Genomic DNA, 18,374 nt, shown 5'->3' on the forward strand with positions numbered 1-18,374 from the left:
AAAGGGAACCCCCCTTAAAAAAAAAAAAAAAAAAAAAAAAAAAAAAAAAAAAAAACCAAAATATCAGGATAGAGATACTAGCAAGTGGGTCTTCAAGAGTTTTCTGCAAAGTCAAAATGTGAGTTCCAGAAGACAAACCACAGAGGTCAAAGAGAGCTATAAAACTTTGGACTGCCCCTCCAGCTCACAACAGAAGGAAGTTTGCCACCCTCCCCATTCCTCCTAGTCTTAGTCCAAAGGATTCCTGAAAACTCAACTCCTTTTCATATCATCCCCTTGTCTGTGCATTGACCTGGTACTGGCTCAGCAGACACAGTGGAGATGAAGAGCTCAGGACTGCGTTTCCATCCCCTCACCTCTCCTCATAAGAAAACAGGCTACCATCAAAGCAATGGAAGCAAACAGGCCCTGAATCATTAAACCTTGCAAACCCCACTGGAGGCACTGCCTAGAAAAGCTGGGAAAATCTCTACTGAGCAACCTCCATAAAATGCTGCCCTGTGAGTTACACATTTACCATGCCCAGGATAATAACGATATGTTCACTCTCCTTTGGTCATGTGCTAAATAATTAACAGTTTGTGCTCTGGAGAGATCATTAAGGACCTTTTTGTGCAAGTAAGAGTTCGCGCTGCATGTGAATTCTTCATCTGCAACCTATGTGAATGGTATTCTTTGGCTCTTGAAGCATCAGACTTCACTGAGCATCTATCAGTTGCCAGGCACTGAACTGACAAATCATTACATTTTAAAGCTTATTAAAAAATAATACACAAATATGAAATATGTATAATATGTAGAAATTATTTTATTTTCAAAATGATATGGTGGGAACATAAAGAGGTCCAACACTTCTACTTAGGTACATGCGAGGAAAAAAAAGAATGAACTCAAAAAGTTATTTATCCACCAATGTTTATAGCAGCCTTATCCAAAAGAGCCAAAAATTGGAAACAGTCCAACTATCCATCAACAGGTGACTGGTTAATCAAAGTTTTGGATATCTGTACAATAGAATGTTATTTGACCTTAAAAATTAAGGAAATCAAGCCAGGTGCGGTGGCACATGCTTTAGTCCCAGCACTCTGGAGGCAGAGGCAGGAGGATCTCTGTGAGTTCAAGGCCAGCCTGGTCTACATAGTGAGTTCCAGGACAGCTGGGGCTACCGGGAGACCCTGTCTCAAAAAGACCTGGAGGGCATTATGCTAAGTGTAGCAATCCAGACACAAACAGACAAATAGGCACCATGCCACTCACATAAGCTACTCAAGAGTAGTCAGAAGGAAGAATAGCTGTTTCTAGAGACATGGCTGAAAGAGAAACGTGGACTTGTTGTTTAATAGGTTGGAGAGATGAAAAGGTTCTGGGGATGGATGGTAGGGACAGCTGCATAAAAGTTCATGTGCTTAATGCCTCCGAATTCTATAGTTGAAAAGTTAAAATGGCCAACTTTATATTCTGCATATTTTACAAAAATTAAAAAAGGAGAAATAGGGAGATCAAAGTGAATGAAATACAAACACTCAACTTTCCATGGAAGACTCAACTTTTCGTGGAATATGTGCACTGAAAACGGGTGGGAAAGCAGTATTTCCAGGCAGGGGCCTAGTGTAGAGAAGTCATCAAGCTAGCACATCTGGAGGTCAAGAGAACATGACAGATGTTTGAAATCCTCTTCTATGACCCTACTGCCTTCAGGTTCTTACTGAGCTCTGGCAAGACATAATGACACTGCAAAATGCAAAATCAGAGCCTGTAACAGCTAGGGTTTTTCAGTGGAAAGGAGTCCCACAGATGATTCGAGCAAAGTCCCACGATTCAGCAGAATGCCTGCTCCTGGGAGCCATTTCAGTTCCTGAACAACTAGATGATCAGGACTGGGACAGCTATAAGGAGCCCTAGGAGTCAGCTATCTTAGTAGTGTCTCATAAGGTGGTTACTGAACTGGTTTGTCTGTGCTTCCATCATAGAAAAAGCAAAGGCAAAAATATATCTGATACCATGACATTAAAAAGTAGACATTTTTAAACTTTAGGACTAACAATTCTTGTGATTGCCTCATTAATACCATGGGACTGTTGAAAATGTACTGTATCAGCCATGTTGTGATTCACTTTAAAAGGATGATTAATTCCTTTTAAATGCCCAAATTCAAACCGTATGTTATGACAGAGGGAGTGTATGCTTTCTACTTTCCGTTCAATTTTTCTAGAAATCTCAAACCTGAGTCTATGATTAAAATAAAGATGAACTATTCTACACATACTCTGGTCAGTGGTTTAAGCTGAAAAGTGATCTTATGGCCTCCCCAGCGTTCTCACAGTGTCATAGTTTATACAGCTGTGCCATTCAGCTAATTATTTGCAGGTTTTTAATTTGATCTCAAGGTTTCCCAGGCTTCATTTCCATATTTTAGCAAGGATGAAAGGGAGGCCAGGGCAAGGTACTACTCTCTAAGTACAGTCATGTGTCATTTAACATTGGGGACACATTCTGAGAAATGTGTCATTAGGTGATTTTTGTCACTGAGTGAACATCAGACTGTATTGACACACACCTTTATGGTGTCACCTACTACACACTTACCCTTTGTATGGTTCCAGCAACTGCTCTTGGGCTTCTTATCTGTCAGCATGTTACTTTACTGAGTATTGCAGGCAACCATCACACCATGTATTTATGACTCTAAACATAGCCAAGCATAGAAAGAACGTAATAAAATATACAGGCCAATGGGAGTTTTCAGCTCCATTATAATCTTGTGGGAACACTTGTGCATGCCCTTGGACAGTGGATAAACATCATTGATGCTGCATGACAATATCTGTGTACAGATTCCAAAGAGACCCCAGGGCCAAGGGAATGAGCTCACATGAACAGCCAGCCAGTCTCCTCCTCACTAGCCAGTCTGCCCCTGAGTCACCATTTTACCAGCACCAAAGATTACAGTTAGACGTCCATGGTTCCTCTTCCCGTCCTTTCCCCAAAGGTAGTGCATAGTCAGTGAGTAAGTTTTTTTATTTTTTTATTTCCCACAACCTAGGGAATTACAAAACTCAATAATTTAATGCTTTCTGTGATTGATAAATCCAGAGTCTGATTTCACCACATCCCACTGGGTTATTCACAGTAAGGAATGTGATTTCCCATGCAAGCTTCAACTCAAGCAGGAATACGGAAGCACTTAACCAAATGCACAATAGAGATGTGAGGCACTGGAAAGTAGAATCATTTTCCCCAAATACTGCAATTATTTTTCTGAAAACTGGCAGTTCTCAAAATGATAACACTGAAAGTTAATCATCTGTTTTCTCTTTTGTTAGAAAGAGACTTGGAATTCTATCTGTTCTCTGATACTGACATGAAAACCATTCAGATATAAAGCAATGTGATGGTCCACATCGAGATTAGTGATGATAACATAATTTATACATGTATAGATAATAAACAAAATCAAATGTCTAACTCAGCCCAGTGTTCCCAAATATATGTCCAATGTAGTGACATAAAGTTAAAGCTCATTATTTATTAGTTAACTCTCTGTCATTTAAAAAGAAAGGGGAGGGAAGAAAAGGAAAGTGGGGGGAAAGGGAGGGCAGGGAACTTTTAAGCACGATGCTTAGGAGTTCTGAGAAACACATTCAGTCACTGTAAGCAGTGACTAAAATGGACAATAACTTGAACAATAGTTTTGGAAAAAAAAAACAAAGTAATAAAGATTACATTTGAGGGCAAGGGATGTAGCTCAGGGGTAAAACATTTGCCTGTCGGATGCAAGGCCCTTGTTTTTATCCTGGATAGTGAAAAAAATCCCATTTCTTAGACACTACACTGAGAAAAATAATCACCAATCATATCCACAAAAATGTTCAAGTATGACTTGTTATGGCCCCAAACTGGAAACATATTTTAAATGTTCAACAGTAGGGGGTAGGTTAAAGAAAGTATTGTACACCTAGACAACAATTTATTATTCAGTCTTTTAAAATTATTACAGGAATTTAGCTGCTGGGCCTAAAGAGGAAACCACTACTGCCTGACATTTGTAGAGTCAACAACCAGAAAATGGTAACGGAGGTCAGATAGAGTGAAGTGTTGGGTAGTAGACAGTAAGGCACACAGATTCCTGGAAGGAGAGCCACAATTCTTCAGCTCTCTACACAGAGACCCCTTCTGGACTAAGGTCCATTAATGTCTTCTACAGTGAGAGGTATACCCATCCTTTGGACAAATCGACTCTTAGAAAAGCAGAAACATATACCCAGAAAAAAAGTCTTTTTATAAGGATGCTCACAGCAGCTTTTGCACCAGAGACAAAAGTTGGAAAACAACCCAGCAAAGGAATGGACAAGCAGACTTCAGTACAGTCATAAAGTGAAAATACTACTCAGAAACACAAGGAGCAAACCACAAACACAAGCAGCTGACCAGAATGCTCCGAGAAAGAAGCCAGACACCAGAAGGACTTACAGTGACATTCCATTGCTAGGAAGTTGTAGATCATGTGAAACTCAACTAAAGCGAAAATAATTCGAAAGCAGCAGTCATCTGGCTGTGGGGAAGAAGCCCTGATAGGGAACTGCCTGAGAAGGGCAGGAGGGAAGCCTCTGGAGCAACAGTAATGTTCTATAGTTTGATAGGGGTGTGGCTTATACCTGCAACTGTGATTGTTAAAATTCATCCAACTCTGTGCTCAAAATGTGTACATTTCACTGTCTGCAAACTGCAGCTGAGCCCAGGACTCTGATGGGTGCACCTTGATGCTGATGTACAGGCAGCACCTGGGGCAGTTCCCACCATGCCACGGATGTGCATGACTCCAGCACTGACTGCTGAGCATTGCATATCTGCACCTTGCTGGTGTGCTATTATTCAGGTCTGTGAGGATGGCATTTTACTGAGCACGTGCAGACTTTTCCTCGCCACAACCCCCTGAACAAACAGTGTAACAACTATCTACACAGCATTCACGTCTCAGTAGGTATATTACATGTCACCTAGCAATGACTTCAAGTATACACGTGAATGTGTTCCATATATATAAATTATATAAAGGACCTGGGCAGCCATGAACTTAGGGATTTGTACCGATTCCTGGGAGATAGTCCTGGAATCAATATGACACCAAGAGACGACTATATAACTGGATAAACAGGAAAATGTGATAGCAAGCATTTAGGACTGGATGCAGTACTTCAGCTCCACACACATGCTCACTTTTTTCTCCTGCAAGTCCTTCCCAGGCTGCTGTCTCCTGCACGTCCTTCTTCATTTCTTCCTTCCTTCCTTCCTTCCTTCCTTCCTTCCTTCCTTCCTTCCTTCCTTCCTTCCTTCAGCCAGTCCTTCTGTGAGTGCTTCCCCTGAACCCCTAGCTGCCCTTCCTGTATGTTCTCTATGTGGCCTCAGCATGACAAAGCAGAAGCCATCTGCCAGACTGCCTACTTCTACTCTCGACCAGGAGGCCCAACAGGACGTAGGTCCACCTTAAACGGATGACAAAAGAGATGCTGCTGTTTCTATAACCAAGTACATGTTTGCGTGCTGATGTTATACGTGGACATGATCATTGTCTTGTTCATCAATGAACCCAACGAGTGAGATTCCATGACTTACTGATACATACAGTAGACTCGGGTAGGAATGAAGCACAAGGTAATCAATCCCTGGTGACTGGAAAAAACTCCCCATTTTCATGTGTGAGTGTATGCTGTATATGTGTGCAGGTGCACATGTACGGGATACCCATGCACATGTGTGTTCATGTATGTGGAAGCCCAAGGCTGATGTCAGGAATTAATCCTTGATCTCTCTTCCACCTTATTCACTGAGGCAGGGTATCTCATTCAAACCCAGGTCTCACCACCATAAGATGTCTTGCTAGCTAGTTTGTTCTGGGAATCCCCTGTCTCTGTCTTTCCAGACTGGAATAAAAGACAAGCATGTGTTAATACCATAGGTTGCTTCTGCATCAGAATGAAGGATTTCTGTGTTAAAAAATGGGCTACAAAAGATACAAAAAACAAATGGCATTTTGAGGCATAGCAGAGGTATTACTAAACCACTTAGCTGTCTTGGAAATTTATCACAGCTTTCTATTTAAGCATGGTAATATTATAGTCTGAACAGAAAAATGAACCCACACATAAAATAGCTTTAAAAGCTAGAATGGATTCCAAGCTGTACTGTATGTCTCAAAGAAATATTTCTTCTAAAACTAAAACTTTTTTTTCCAGCCTTAGTATAACAGAAATAGAAATAATGGTTTTTGAGTGGACTTCCTTTTCTTTGCATAAATATACAAGCAGATTTATTTTGATGCCAGAACAGTTCGGGATGTGAAAAGCACATGGTGATGGTGGAATCTTGCAAAACTGCTCTCATTCATTTCCCAGAATCTTGCTCTGGTCACAGCCAGAGCGGCAGACGTGGAGGGAGGCGAGATAGTCAGTGTTCCACTACTCAGAACCAAAAAGGAGAGCAGGAGTGTTTGCTGAACTCCTCCAAAACAGCAATGTGGTTGTCCTTGACGGGTACACCTCAGCTTCTAAAACACGGCTGACAAAGATCAAATCCTGTCAGGAAAGGACTGACTATAATTCTTGAAGCCTAGATTTACTTCCGTTTACTTAGCTCACTGGCTGATAATGTTGAATGGTTTAATGTCTAATACCCCTGTCTTGATTGTATCCTATAGATCTTCATTTCTCCTGAAACGAAGGATGAGGCTGTGAGACTCTAAGAGAGAAATTATGCAAGGCAGTCCAGCTTGAAGGACCAGAGAAAGACTCTTTAGTAGCACGAAGCCTTCATAGTTTTCAAACAGGTCTCAAATCCTTCACCCACCCTCCACTGACAGATAGGATTGGTTAACCATCTACCCTTCCGAGTTTCTACCCATCAGGAATGATTTGTGGTTCAGAAGCAGGGGAGCCTGTGTGATGCTGGAAGGCAGGTGTTCAGTGGAACGTCTCTGCCTCCACTGCTGCATTGGACGTCAACGTCCACAGGAGCCTGGAAGCTGCCTTGCTGAGGAAATCACACTGGCCCTCATAGAGACCACAGAGGTGAGGAAGTTGCCAGGGACTAAGTAACTGGAAGAGATGCTGTGTATGAAAAATAAAAGGAGATGGCATAAATAAGAGACAAAAAATACTTATTTCTGATAAAAGCAGAGAATATGACAGAAAAGATGAGCCATGTGTGAAGGGCAGGAACTTGGTGTAGAGTACGTCTAACTAATAACAAAGAACTAAAAGTTTCTTATATTTGATTTGCCAAACTCTAAAACTGGTTGAAGCCAGTATAAACATTGAAATAGGATCATGTTGACTGGGTACCAGTGTAGGGTAATAGCACTTTCCACCTAAGAGCTTCCAGGAAGGCTGCTGCCTAGCTGTTTAACTTCTTTTAATCAATAGCCAAGGCTCATCTGTTATAAAAGGCACAATTTACATGTCATTCTTGTCCTAAAAATATTTCAAGATGCCTAAGGAATGTGTCATTTGTCTGTTGTCTTACCGATCTTGTCAATGTGCTTAACAACTCTTGGGTATTTGAATAATAATGGTAAACCCACCTAGTTCTTGCCAATTTATCAGAAATTTGGAGGAACAAGTACAGCAGACATCTGAGCTAATGAGTCCCAGAAACAAGAAAAAGCCCCAGAAACAAGCAGCTCTTGTCTAAGGGTTTGCACACAACAAAGCTTCTTCTGTATCCAGTTCCTACAACAAAGTGCCACTTCCTAATTAAACCTACACAGAAAGTAAAGTGCTGTTCCAACAGGCAGCTTTACTGTCAGTGCTAGAGGAAACATTTCCTTTCTGATGAAACAGATTTTATCTTCTAAAGGGTTTTTTTTTAACTAAAAAATCTGACCCTCCTGATAAAGTTTTTGAGCAGGTTAAAAAAATTGAAGGAAAACACAAAACATTGATTTATTTTCCTGTTTCTTGGCCAAATACCACAGAGTAGGGAGCACTCAATTCCATTAACCATTGCCAAAGCTACTATCTGCAGACTTGAAAGGATGAGGACCCCATCTGTCTACACTGCAGGCTCAGGGAGAAGGAGAAAGGGGCTAGGATCCTAGCACTCCAAAAGTCAGGAGGAAATTGTAAGAACTCCGCCAGCTACCCCATAAAAGTATAACTTAGTCGACAACAATGGCTGGAGATGGGGGACACATGAAAGGGTGTGGCACAGTGTCAAAGGAACTAGAAATTTTGGGTTCCATCTAGTTTTCAAATGTGAGGTACTTGATCCTGGGCAATCCACAGACCCAGCTGTTCTGAGCTGCCATTTTCTTTCCTAAAAAGAAAAGCTGGTTTGCATTTCAAGATTGTCAAGACATGAAAGAATACAGATAAGGAAGAAAGCACTGAATATTCTCTCACCTACACCAGTAACTTCCTGTATGCATCTACGGCAATAAACATTCCTTTTCAATGGGACACTCAAAACCAGATATTTGTGGTATGAACCTCACAAAATGGATTCTAGTCGCTCTATCACTCACTGGCAGGAGATGAGACTGATCCACTTTAACTAAAAACTCATGTTATGACCCATAACAAAACCAATCAAACTTACAGGCCTGGGGATTATAATACAATAATGGGTAAACCTGATAGGAGACCATGAGTGCAGCTTTAAAAATCATTAACAGTGAGTTTCAGTTATATTGGGACACGTTCATGCCAAAATGTAAAATAAAACACCAGGACACAGTCGTCTGAATCACGTCATCTCAGCTGGAGGATGGATGTGGTCAGAGGATGCAACACCCAGGCTCTTGAACATCAGGGCTCCCATCCTTGCGCAAGTTACAGGAAGTCTCTAAGTCTGTTTAGTCATCTGTCACAGGGGATAATAACTGGACCAGGGTCTCAGAGTAATTATGAGGATTCAGTGACACAACCCAGATCAAGTGTCTACACAGCACAGGTCTGGCCCAGAAAGTACCAGTAATCAATAACACTATGGGAGCATTATTAAATGCATGGAGCTACATGCAAAACCTTTAAGTCCAGATGGCACAATATTATCAGTATCTGTTTCAGAGTGAAGGGAGAGTGAGTTTATCTGCCTCTCCTTACCTACATGTGCCTTCTGATTGTTTTATAATTAGCCCACACTACTTTCCAAACCTGAAAAAAGGTGGTCATTGACTTACGAGTTTCTCTAAATCTGCACAATTATATTTCTTAGTTAATCCTATTAGCTAAGTCTAACTAGGTTATATTAAGGCCATCTGTGATATTTCTTCTGGTGATAGCTAAAGATTGTTGGGAATCTAAAGTAATTTATAGATTATAAAAACAACAGTGGGAGATGGGAGCTGGACAGATGGCTCAGTCAGTAAAGTGCGTGCCACAAAAGCATGAGGGCCTGAGTTTGGATTCCTAGGCACACGCATACATAAGCTGGACATGGTACATCTGTAACCCTAGTGAAAGGTGGATAGAGACAGGTGGATCCTCAAGGCTCACAGCTGGCCAGCCTAGCCAACTGGTGAATGCCAGGTTCAGTGGCAGACTGTCTCAACAAGATAAGATGGAAAGCGATTGAGGAGGACCCCTGACGTCAACCTCTGGTGTCCACATGCACGTGTGCACATGTACCAGCACGGACATGTGCACGCACACACACATACAGGTTTGTTGGGTGTGAGGAATGAGTTAGGTACACTTTATCACTTGTACTGCTATCATGTTCTACTCTGTAAACTGAATTAGAATGCCTGCTACAACTCTTTATGAAATGCCACCAACTGTACTTCCAAAAATTAACATCAAGTTAATATACACATATTAAACAGAACTGCTACCCCACGCTCCTCTGTCATGCCTGAGGCAGTCTCTCAACTGAGATCCGAGGGCGCCTAGTCTTTGGATATATTAGAAGTCAGTCCATGATTCTTCCAGAATTACAAAATGTGCATGCATTTCATCCCACAAATAATTTAAAAAACTTAATATAGCAAGCTTGGGATCTGGCTCACCACCATAACATACTATTCCAGTATACCCATGGTTGCTTCTCTGTGCCTCTACCACTGCATGGTCAAGGGATCACCTACTGAGATAGCAATATTTATAATGGCTGCTAGGCAACTGATAGTCACCTTAGGGATTCTGTTTCTTGAGGCTAGGACTGGGACCCTGCAAACCAGTAAGTTTTCTCCAGGAGGCTGGAGAGAGGGACTGGAATCCTCCAGAGGTTGCTCCTGGACTTTTCTGTCAGCCTCACCCCAGTGGTTGCAAGATAGGCTTGCAACAGTTGACTTCAATCTCTATCCAGCACCTCCCAGAGGACCCTCCCTCGACTCCCATGAAGTCAAGGTGCTTTCCTCCAAAGCTCTGTGCTAATAACCCCATCTTCTCAAGATTCCTCCTTAACCATCACTGTCTCCAAGTGACTTTCTATTCCCTTTTCCAGCTCTCTAACACAGTCTGATTCCTCACATTCCTCATGCCCCTTTATAGGACCTACTGGTATGATTTCTGTTGTTCCAACTGGACTCTGGCTGATGCAATCAATACACCATGCATTTCATAGTATATTAAATTTGTAATTGTATAAAGTATGGATAACACAAAAATTATCATTTTAGTCATTAAAAATGTACAGTTCAGTGGCATTAAGCAAATCCATGTTGCATAATCATCACCCTATCACCACTCAAAAACGATTTCATCATGAGTCATAGTTACTTTTGTAACCTGACACAAACCTACACATACCTAGAAAGACAGACACTCAACTGAGAAATTGGTTCTATCAGATTGGCCTGTGGACATATCCGTGGGACATTTTCTTGATGCTGATTGCAATAGGAGGGTCCAGCCCTCTGTGAGTGGTACCATCCCTAAGCAGGTGGGTCTGAGCTGTATATGAAAGGTAGCCAAGCAAGTCAGGAAAAACAAGTCAGTAACAGCATTCTCCATGTCTCTGCTTCAGTTTCTGCCTCCAGATTCCTGCTCTTGAGTTTCTGCCCTGATTTCCCTCTGATATTATTTCTTAGAAGTGTGAGATGAAATAGACCCTTTCCTCCCAAAGTTGCTTTTGGTCATAGTATGCATCATAGCAACAAGAAGCTAAGTAGGACATCATCCCCATCTAGAACTGTTCCCATCAGATATTAACTCCGGTCCTCATCTCTAGCCCCTGTGGCCACAATTCTACTTTCTATCTCCTTGAATTGGACTACTCTGGGTACCTCCTATGAGTGGAATTGTATATTTCTTCTTTTGGGCCTGGCTTATTTCACTTAACATAATGTTTTCAAGGCACACTCATGCTATAATACACATCACAGTTTCTCTTTGAAGGCTGAATAGTATTCTTTCTTATTCTACCATGTGTATATACCACATACCGTTTGTTTGTCCCTTCGTCTGCTGATGAATACCTGGGTCATTTCCACCATTTGGCTAGTGTGAACAATGCTGCTGTATTAGTGTGTGCGCACTGTGCACTTGCTGGAGTTGTTTCATTTCTCTCTGTTCTTTGGGTTATACACCTATTGGTAGAATAGCTGGGTATATTCTAATTCTGTATTTAATTTTGGAGGGACCACCACATTATATTCCTCAGAGGCTGTGTCATTTGTCGTCACATCAGGAAATGGACAGGGGTTCCCTTTCTCCATGTCCTGACCAACATTGTGATAGTCCACTTCTATAAGAGCCATTGTAATGGGTGTGTAGGGTATCTTACTGTGGTTTTGCTTTTCATTTCTCTAATGTGCATTCATCTTTAATACAGCATTTCTCATACCAGAAATCCTGTTCTACTGAGAAATGTCTGCATAGGAAATGCATTTTAGTATAATGAGTGAGACCTAAAATAATTTTCACAGCCATAAAACTCAAGATTCACCAAATGTGCACGCTCTCTCAAAATGATTTATTTTCAATTTGAAAAGATCAAAAAGTGATCACTGAAGTGGTGGCACTTATGTGGGTTGTACACCTGTACCACCCAATCATGAGCAGCATTTATGAACACACATCACCACATAAATGTCAGTTCCACATTTATTACAGTTCACTAGCATAGATCAAGGGATGTGTTTTTCTTCTTTTAAAGTTTCATTTTTATTTTAGATGTATGTGGGGAGTGTGGGTATGTGCACGTGCACCAAAGTACATGTATGTGAATCCAGGTACCTGTGGAGATCAGAAATGGTATTGGATCCCCTGGAGCTGGAGTTACATATGGTGGTAAGGCTCCTGACACGGGCGCTGGGAACTGAACTCAGGTTCTCTCCAAGAGCAGTAAACTCTCTTACCACTGAGCCATATCTCTAGCCTCGCATCTATTTTTCTTAAAACAGGCATATCACACACACTAAATTCCTACTGATCTTAGAATTAGATATTGCAAAATATCTAACAGCATAGCTCTAAAATATCACGAATCAACAAAAGAAATGAACATCAGGAGTTATTTATGCAAAGTAGTAATGAAATAAATCTAATCATTCCTTTTGTAACATTGAAAACAAACACACTGTAGTTAAATGTTACTGCAAACCGCAGGCATTTGCGGACTGACACCCCCACTAGTGAGCTTAATTTGTCTTCCAGATAACTAAACATTACACGTAAAAGCTAAAAACGCTGCAATTTCCACAGCTGTCATCAACTAAAGAATCAAGGAGACTAATGTCTTTGTTAGCCAACACAGAGCAAAACTAATTTGGTAATAAAACCTCAGAAGTTGATAGACATATTTACTAAGCTACACGCATGACTTCTGATAATGGTAAGGTCTGCCTATAATTTTATTTAAGAAATATGTGCTTTTGATGATACATTTTTATAGGATGGCACCAACACAGTCAAAAGGCCCATTTGTTCACTGCCATCTTTTAATTAGCAAGCAAGAGGGAAAAGCAAACAAAAAATAAAACAAACCACACTGATCCACTCTGCGAATATTCACTCTATACTTGAATTATGTCAATGCCTGAGTAAGACATTCCTCAATAAATGTGAACAGGCAAATAAAGGGTAAGAGAAAGAACAGGTTGGAGAGGAAGATAGTGGTGTCCCTGCCCTTGTGGAGTACATAATCCAGGAATTATCAACCAGCTGGCTGATGGGTAGTTTAAAAGGGACATGTGGAAATTTTAGCACAGGAAGTTATAGCCACGCTCCACATCTGGGCATCAAGGAGTCTAAAAGCCAAAGGAAAAATGTGGAATAACAAGAAGGCAGTGCTGTAAGGAATTGAACTCAGCACCATAATCAGTGTAATGTTTACCTCTGAGCGCCAGATGTGGCAGATGAGGTAAGCCATACAAAGCAGTCAGGGTCTCCCATTATATGTACTGTGTGTGTGTGTGTGTGTGTGTGTGTGTGTGTGTGTGTATGCAAACGTGCATGTAAGTGTGTGTGCATGTGTGTGGGGGCCAGAAGTTGAAATGGGGCATCTTCCTCAATCGTGCTCCACCTTGCACACTGAGGTAGTCTCACTCTTAACCCAGAGCTCAGTTGTCTAGTCTAGCTAGCCAGCTTGCACTGGGGGGATCCCCTGCGTCCTAGTTTGGTTCTATTACTGTGATCGAACACTGACCAAACCAACTTGGGGAGGAAAGGGTTTATTTTATCTTACAGCCCCCAGGTCACAAGTTTATCACTGAGGGAAGTCAGGGCAGGAATCTGAAGGTAAGAGCTGAAGCAGAGACCATGGAGGAACTGCTTACTGCCTTGCTCCTCTGGCTTGTGCTCAGCCTGCTTTCTTATGCAACCCAGGACCACCTGCCCAGGGATGGCACCACCCACAGTGGGCTGGGCCCTCCCACATTGCCAGCAATTAAGAAATGGCTCACAGATATGCCCACAGGCCAATTCCAGAGCTAATTCCCCAACTGAGGTTTCCTCTTTCTAGGTGTCCGGGTGACAACTGAAGCTGTCCAGCACACCTGTCTGCCTCTTCTGCACTTAGGGAATGGGAAGGCTGCCTGGTCTACCCTGCATTTGCATGGGTTCTGAGGATCCAAACTCCACTTCACACTCTTGCCCAGCCACCATTTACCTACTGAGCCATCTCTCCAGCCCCATGATGTCCTCTTAACAAAAAATACTAAAGAGAATATATTATATATATGTATAAAATTGTCAAAGAACAAATTCAATCAACAACAACAAAATACTGAATAGAATTTCATCAGGCACCTAGAGCTGAATGCAGCTGATAGGAAATGGAGGGTACATGAAGCCCCTTAGGGGAAAACAGCAAAATCCTCCTGCAGATACAGACCTGAGGACGCCACGAGACAAATGGCAGGTCTAATAAAACTTTCAACACTATTTTTAAAAATGGATGAAAATTCCTAAGAGGCTTACGCAGCATAATTATCAAATACAATGAATGTCCTTCTTGAATCCTGGTTTTAAAGAAAAACATGAAAGAAAATGTTGATGGAAAAATTGGGGAAACTGGGTGATCAAAGTTATTAGGAAATTATTATTAATTTTGTTAATGGTGCTAATGCCATAGTGTCCATTCAAATCCTAAGGCATTAACTTTTGAATATACAAACTGAAGTGTTGGTGAAGTGTCTAGATGTTTACAATTCATGTGAAACAAGCATAGCACAGTGCTCAAAAGTCCCTCAGCAACAGACACAAAGATGCACACTACTGTAATATTCTCTCTACATATTACAGGGTTCATAATTAGAAGAATGCATAAATAGCTTGTTGTGGTGGTGTACACCTTCGGTCAGGCAGAGGCAGGCAGATCTCTGTGAAAACGAGGCCAGCCTGGTCTACATAGTGAGTTCTAGGCCAGCTGGGGTTACATAGAGCTTAGCTTCTGTTGCTCCTTTTCCAGCCACCTCTGCCACCATGACTTCTTGCTGTGATGGACTGTAATTCCTCTGGAACCATAAGCTCAAATAAACTCTCCCTTTATAAATTGTTTTGATCAGTGTTTATCACAGCAACAGAAAAGTGACTAATAAGTAACTGATATCAGAGATTGGGCTGTTGGTTGTGAAGAACCTGACCACGTGGGATTTTGAAGAAATGTGGAAGACTTTGGAAGGATGGGCTAGAGAAGCAGTTTATTGCTATAAGCAGAGCTTAACAGCTCATTTTAGTAGGTGCCTGGAAGAAAGTAGTGCTAAGAACAATGTAGTTCCAGAGGGAAATATGGACTTAAGCAGTTCTTAAGATATTCTGGCAAAAAGTCTGGCTGGAGTCTGTCCTCTGCCAAAAAGCTTGCCTCAGCCTAAGTTGAAAAGCAATGGACTAATTTCTCTGGCAGAAGAAATTTCAAGACAGCCTAATGTAGAAATGGTGGCCTGGCTATTAATGGTGAATATTATGCAGATCTACAGTGAAAAAGAGCAAACGGGGCAGAAAGAAATACAGAATTTACAGGATGGATTGAAAAAGAGCACTAGGAAGATTAATGTTGGAGCCCTGGCATGTGCTGGAGAGGATCCCTTTGATGAGATTAAAGTGATTAAGGAGGGGCCTAGAGATTCCCACTGAAACAATGGAGAGTGTGCATTTAGGGCAAGACCACACTCAGTTAAGTACCCAACTTGTGAAAGGAAAATGCTGCAGGGACCACTGAAGAGAAAAGCTTCTAAAATGGATAAAGCAGGCTGGAGTCCATCCCAAACTTGCAGTCAAACTTGGCATTGTTGTTCACCTGGTGCTGGTTTTAGAGGCATGAAAGATGGAAGAGTGAAGGGGTCACCAGTTCCTCCACAGTTGCAGAGAGCCAGCAAGGCCAGGCAGCATGCAGCAGCTGCAATCTGTGAGGGTCCTGGGTAAGCTGGAACAGCCAAGTACTAACAGCCAGTTACTAAAGCCTCAGCACAGGGGTTGGGGGGAGTCAGATATAACCAGCTCTCTGACCACACCTGTAACCAATTATCTAGTTTCCAGGCCACAGAGCAGAAGGGAGAGAATGATGTGGGCTCTGTTTACACCAATATTTTTGGAAAGGAAAAGAAAGAGAAAGGAGAGTAAACAGAAAGGCTAAAGAAGAAAGATGGCAGGAACATTAGAATTATTGCCACAACTTCTGATTTTATTCCCTAGAAAAGCCACTGCATGAAATTCTTTCTTGAACTTTCTCTTGTGTTGGAATTACAGACTTGATGGAAACTATTCAGATCAGCTGAAAGAGACAAATAACTGAGGTGTGTCCTGTGGGATTAGACAGAAATTTTGGAGAGCTAATGGCAAATGACCAGATTTTTTTGAATAATTAATCGTTTAAAAATGTGCAGGACTCTAAGAAGACAGACAAGTCAGTACTGTGCATATTTGTGAGCAAGGAACTTGGGGTACCTAACTGGCGTGAATAAGGTCGCAAGATGGGAAAGAAGCTCACAAGTCATTTTCCAAGTCTAGGGTCATGGGCTCATGAAAGTCAAACAGCATGCAGTAACTTCCATAGGTCCTGAGTTAATATTTGCAAATCGCCCTCGAGGAAAAGTATCCTTTTGCTTCCTGGATTTTGTTTTTTGTTTTTTTTCAGATAGGAGGTTCATATTCTATTTTTCCAGTGGTATCTTTACAATTGAATATAAATTAAAGGCCTGCTTGCACACCGAAACCAGGTCCTTTGGGTGGTTCTGTCGAAGAGGAGAGACCTCCAGCTGGCTCACAACAGAAATGTCCACTCCTTGGCCCAGGTTTCGGAATTTTGACAGCCTTGAGCTCATCACTGATTTCTTCTATATCCTTGGGTGTCAGATCCTCATAGTAGTTGTCATTTATTTGCACCATTGGTGTGTACACAGGCCCCTAAACATTCCACTTCTATAAGAGTGAAAAGTCTCAGGTGTAGTCTCCCCAGCCTTTATACCCAGCTTTTTCTGAATGGTCTCCAGTATGCTGTCAGAATTTCGAAGCATGCAAGGTATAGTAATGCAGACCTGAATGTGATACTTTCCAACTGGCTTTCGATTATACATTGTATAAAAACTTGCTACTTCCACACTCTCATTGGAGGCACTTTTAAAACGTCAGTCACCTTGCTCATAGCAGAGATGGGCAACCATCCACTCTGCATTTGGGCTAAATCCAGGACTGGAAGCACAGCTGCTGCCTTGTGCCCTTATAGGATAGTTTTTTACAATTGCCTCTAACCGCTTATAGTTTTCTGGCGTGAAATCAAATGAGAAGTGTCTGGGTTTTCTCAGTAGTATCTCTGTGCACAACTAAGGCTCCTCCAGCACCATTTTGCACAGATGTCTTATACAAATTCCTTGTATGTCTCCCCCACTGCACGGTGAGGATGGCCACCTTGGCCCGCAGCGTCAAGGAGAACATGGTAGGCCAAACCATTCGGTTCGCCCTTCCCAGCAGCTCTGAGCCAGACTCCCGACTCAGGATGCAGGGCCCGCCTTCCAGAGCCCAGCACGCATAACGCCCTGGATTTTGTTTTTATCTCAATGGTAAATGATTGTTCTTTGGGAGATTTTGTTTTTTCCTGAAGGAGGATAATCATGTTCATTACTGAGAAGGTGGTATTGTATGTATGCCTTGGTCTGGATGAACATTCTTCAAAGGCCCACATGTTAAAGACTTGGTGGATAGGATGACCCTGTTAAGAAGTGGTGGAGCGTTCAAAAAGTGGGGCATAGTGGAAGGGTGTTAGGTTCACTGAGCGCCATGCCCTTGAAAGGACATTGGGACCTCGGCCCCTTCCTGATTCTTTCATTTCCTGTCCACCAATTAAGGGAGTAGATTCCTCTGTGACACCATGAGGTACTGCCATGATGTGCTTGCTGCCTTGCCACAGGCCCAAAAGCCATGGGCAGAGTGACTGTGGATCAGAGACTCCAAAATTGTAAATGAAATTAAACTTCGCTCCATGTAAGTTGACTATCTTAGTTATTCTGTGGCAGGCATGGAAACCTAATACAGAGTTTGCCTAAATTAAGAACTGGATGCTTTACATATAGACTTCAAAGTCAGGCTAGAGTGACTGGTATCTTGACATTGACCATACCTGACTTTTTCCTGAAGGGATCATAGGGGTGTGTGTGTATGTGTGTGTGGTATGGATTAGTGTTCACCTGTTCATGTGTCAGTGTACATGTGTATGAAGCACAGAGGTCACCCTTGGGTTTTGTTCCTCAAGAGCTAGTGAACCCCAGGGATGCTCTTGTTTCTGCCTCCCCAGTGCTGGAATTGTAAGCATGTGATACAACACACAACTTTTTACTGGGGATTGAACTCATGCATGTGTAGTAAGCACTTTACAACTGAACCATCACATTTGCTTTGGGTTGGATGGAGCCATGTTGAGGACTCCAGAGGGAATATCATGTCTAGATCATTAAAGCATATATTTAAGACAAGCATCGATGCATAGGTAGTTATAGACTTCTT

At 41.9% G+C, this 18,374-nt stretch overlaps 1 protein-coding gene and 1 pseudogene across 3 annotated transcripts in view; both read right to left on the reverse strand.

Annotated features, from left to right (window-relative positions):
- The window catches only part of Lama1 (laminin subunit alpha 1), a 150,818-nt gene that overhangs the window by 102,008 nt on the left and 30,436 nt on the right, over positions 1–18,374 (reverse strand). The window lies entirely within an intron of this gene.
- LOC103735413 lies at positions 16,566–17,309 on the reverse strand (annotated as a pseudogene).

Source organism: Nannospalax galili, unplaced genomic scaffold, assembly GCF_000622305.1.
Source record: "Nannospalax galili isolate Female #2095 unplaced genomic scaffold, S.galili_v1.0 scaffold155, whole genome shotgun sequence".
Lineage (NCBI taxonomy): Eukaryota > Metazoa > Chordata > Mammalia > Rodentia > Spalacidae > Nannospalax > Nannospalax galili.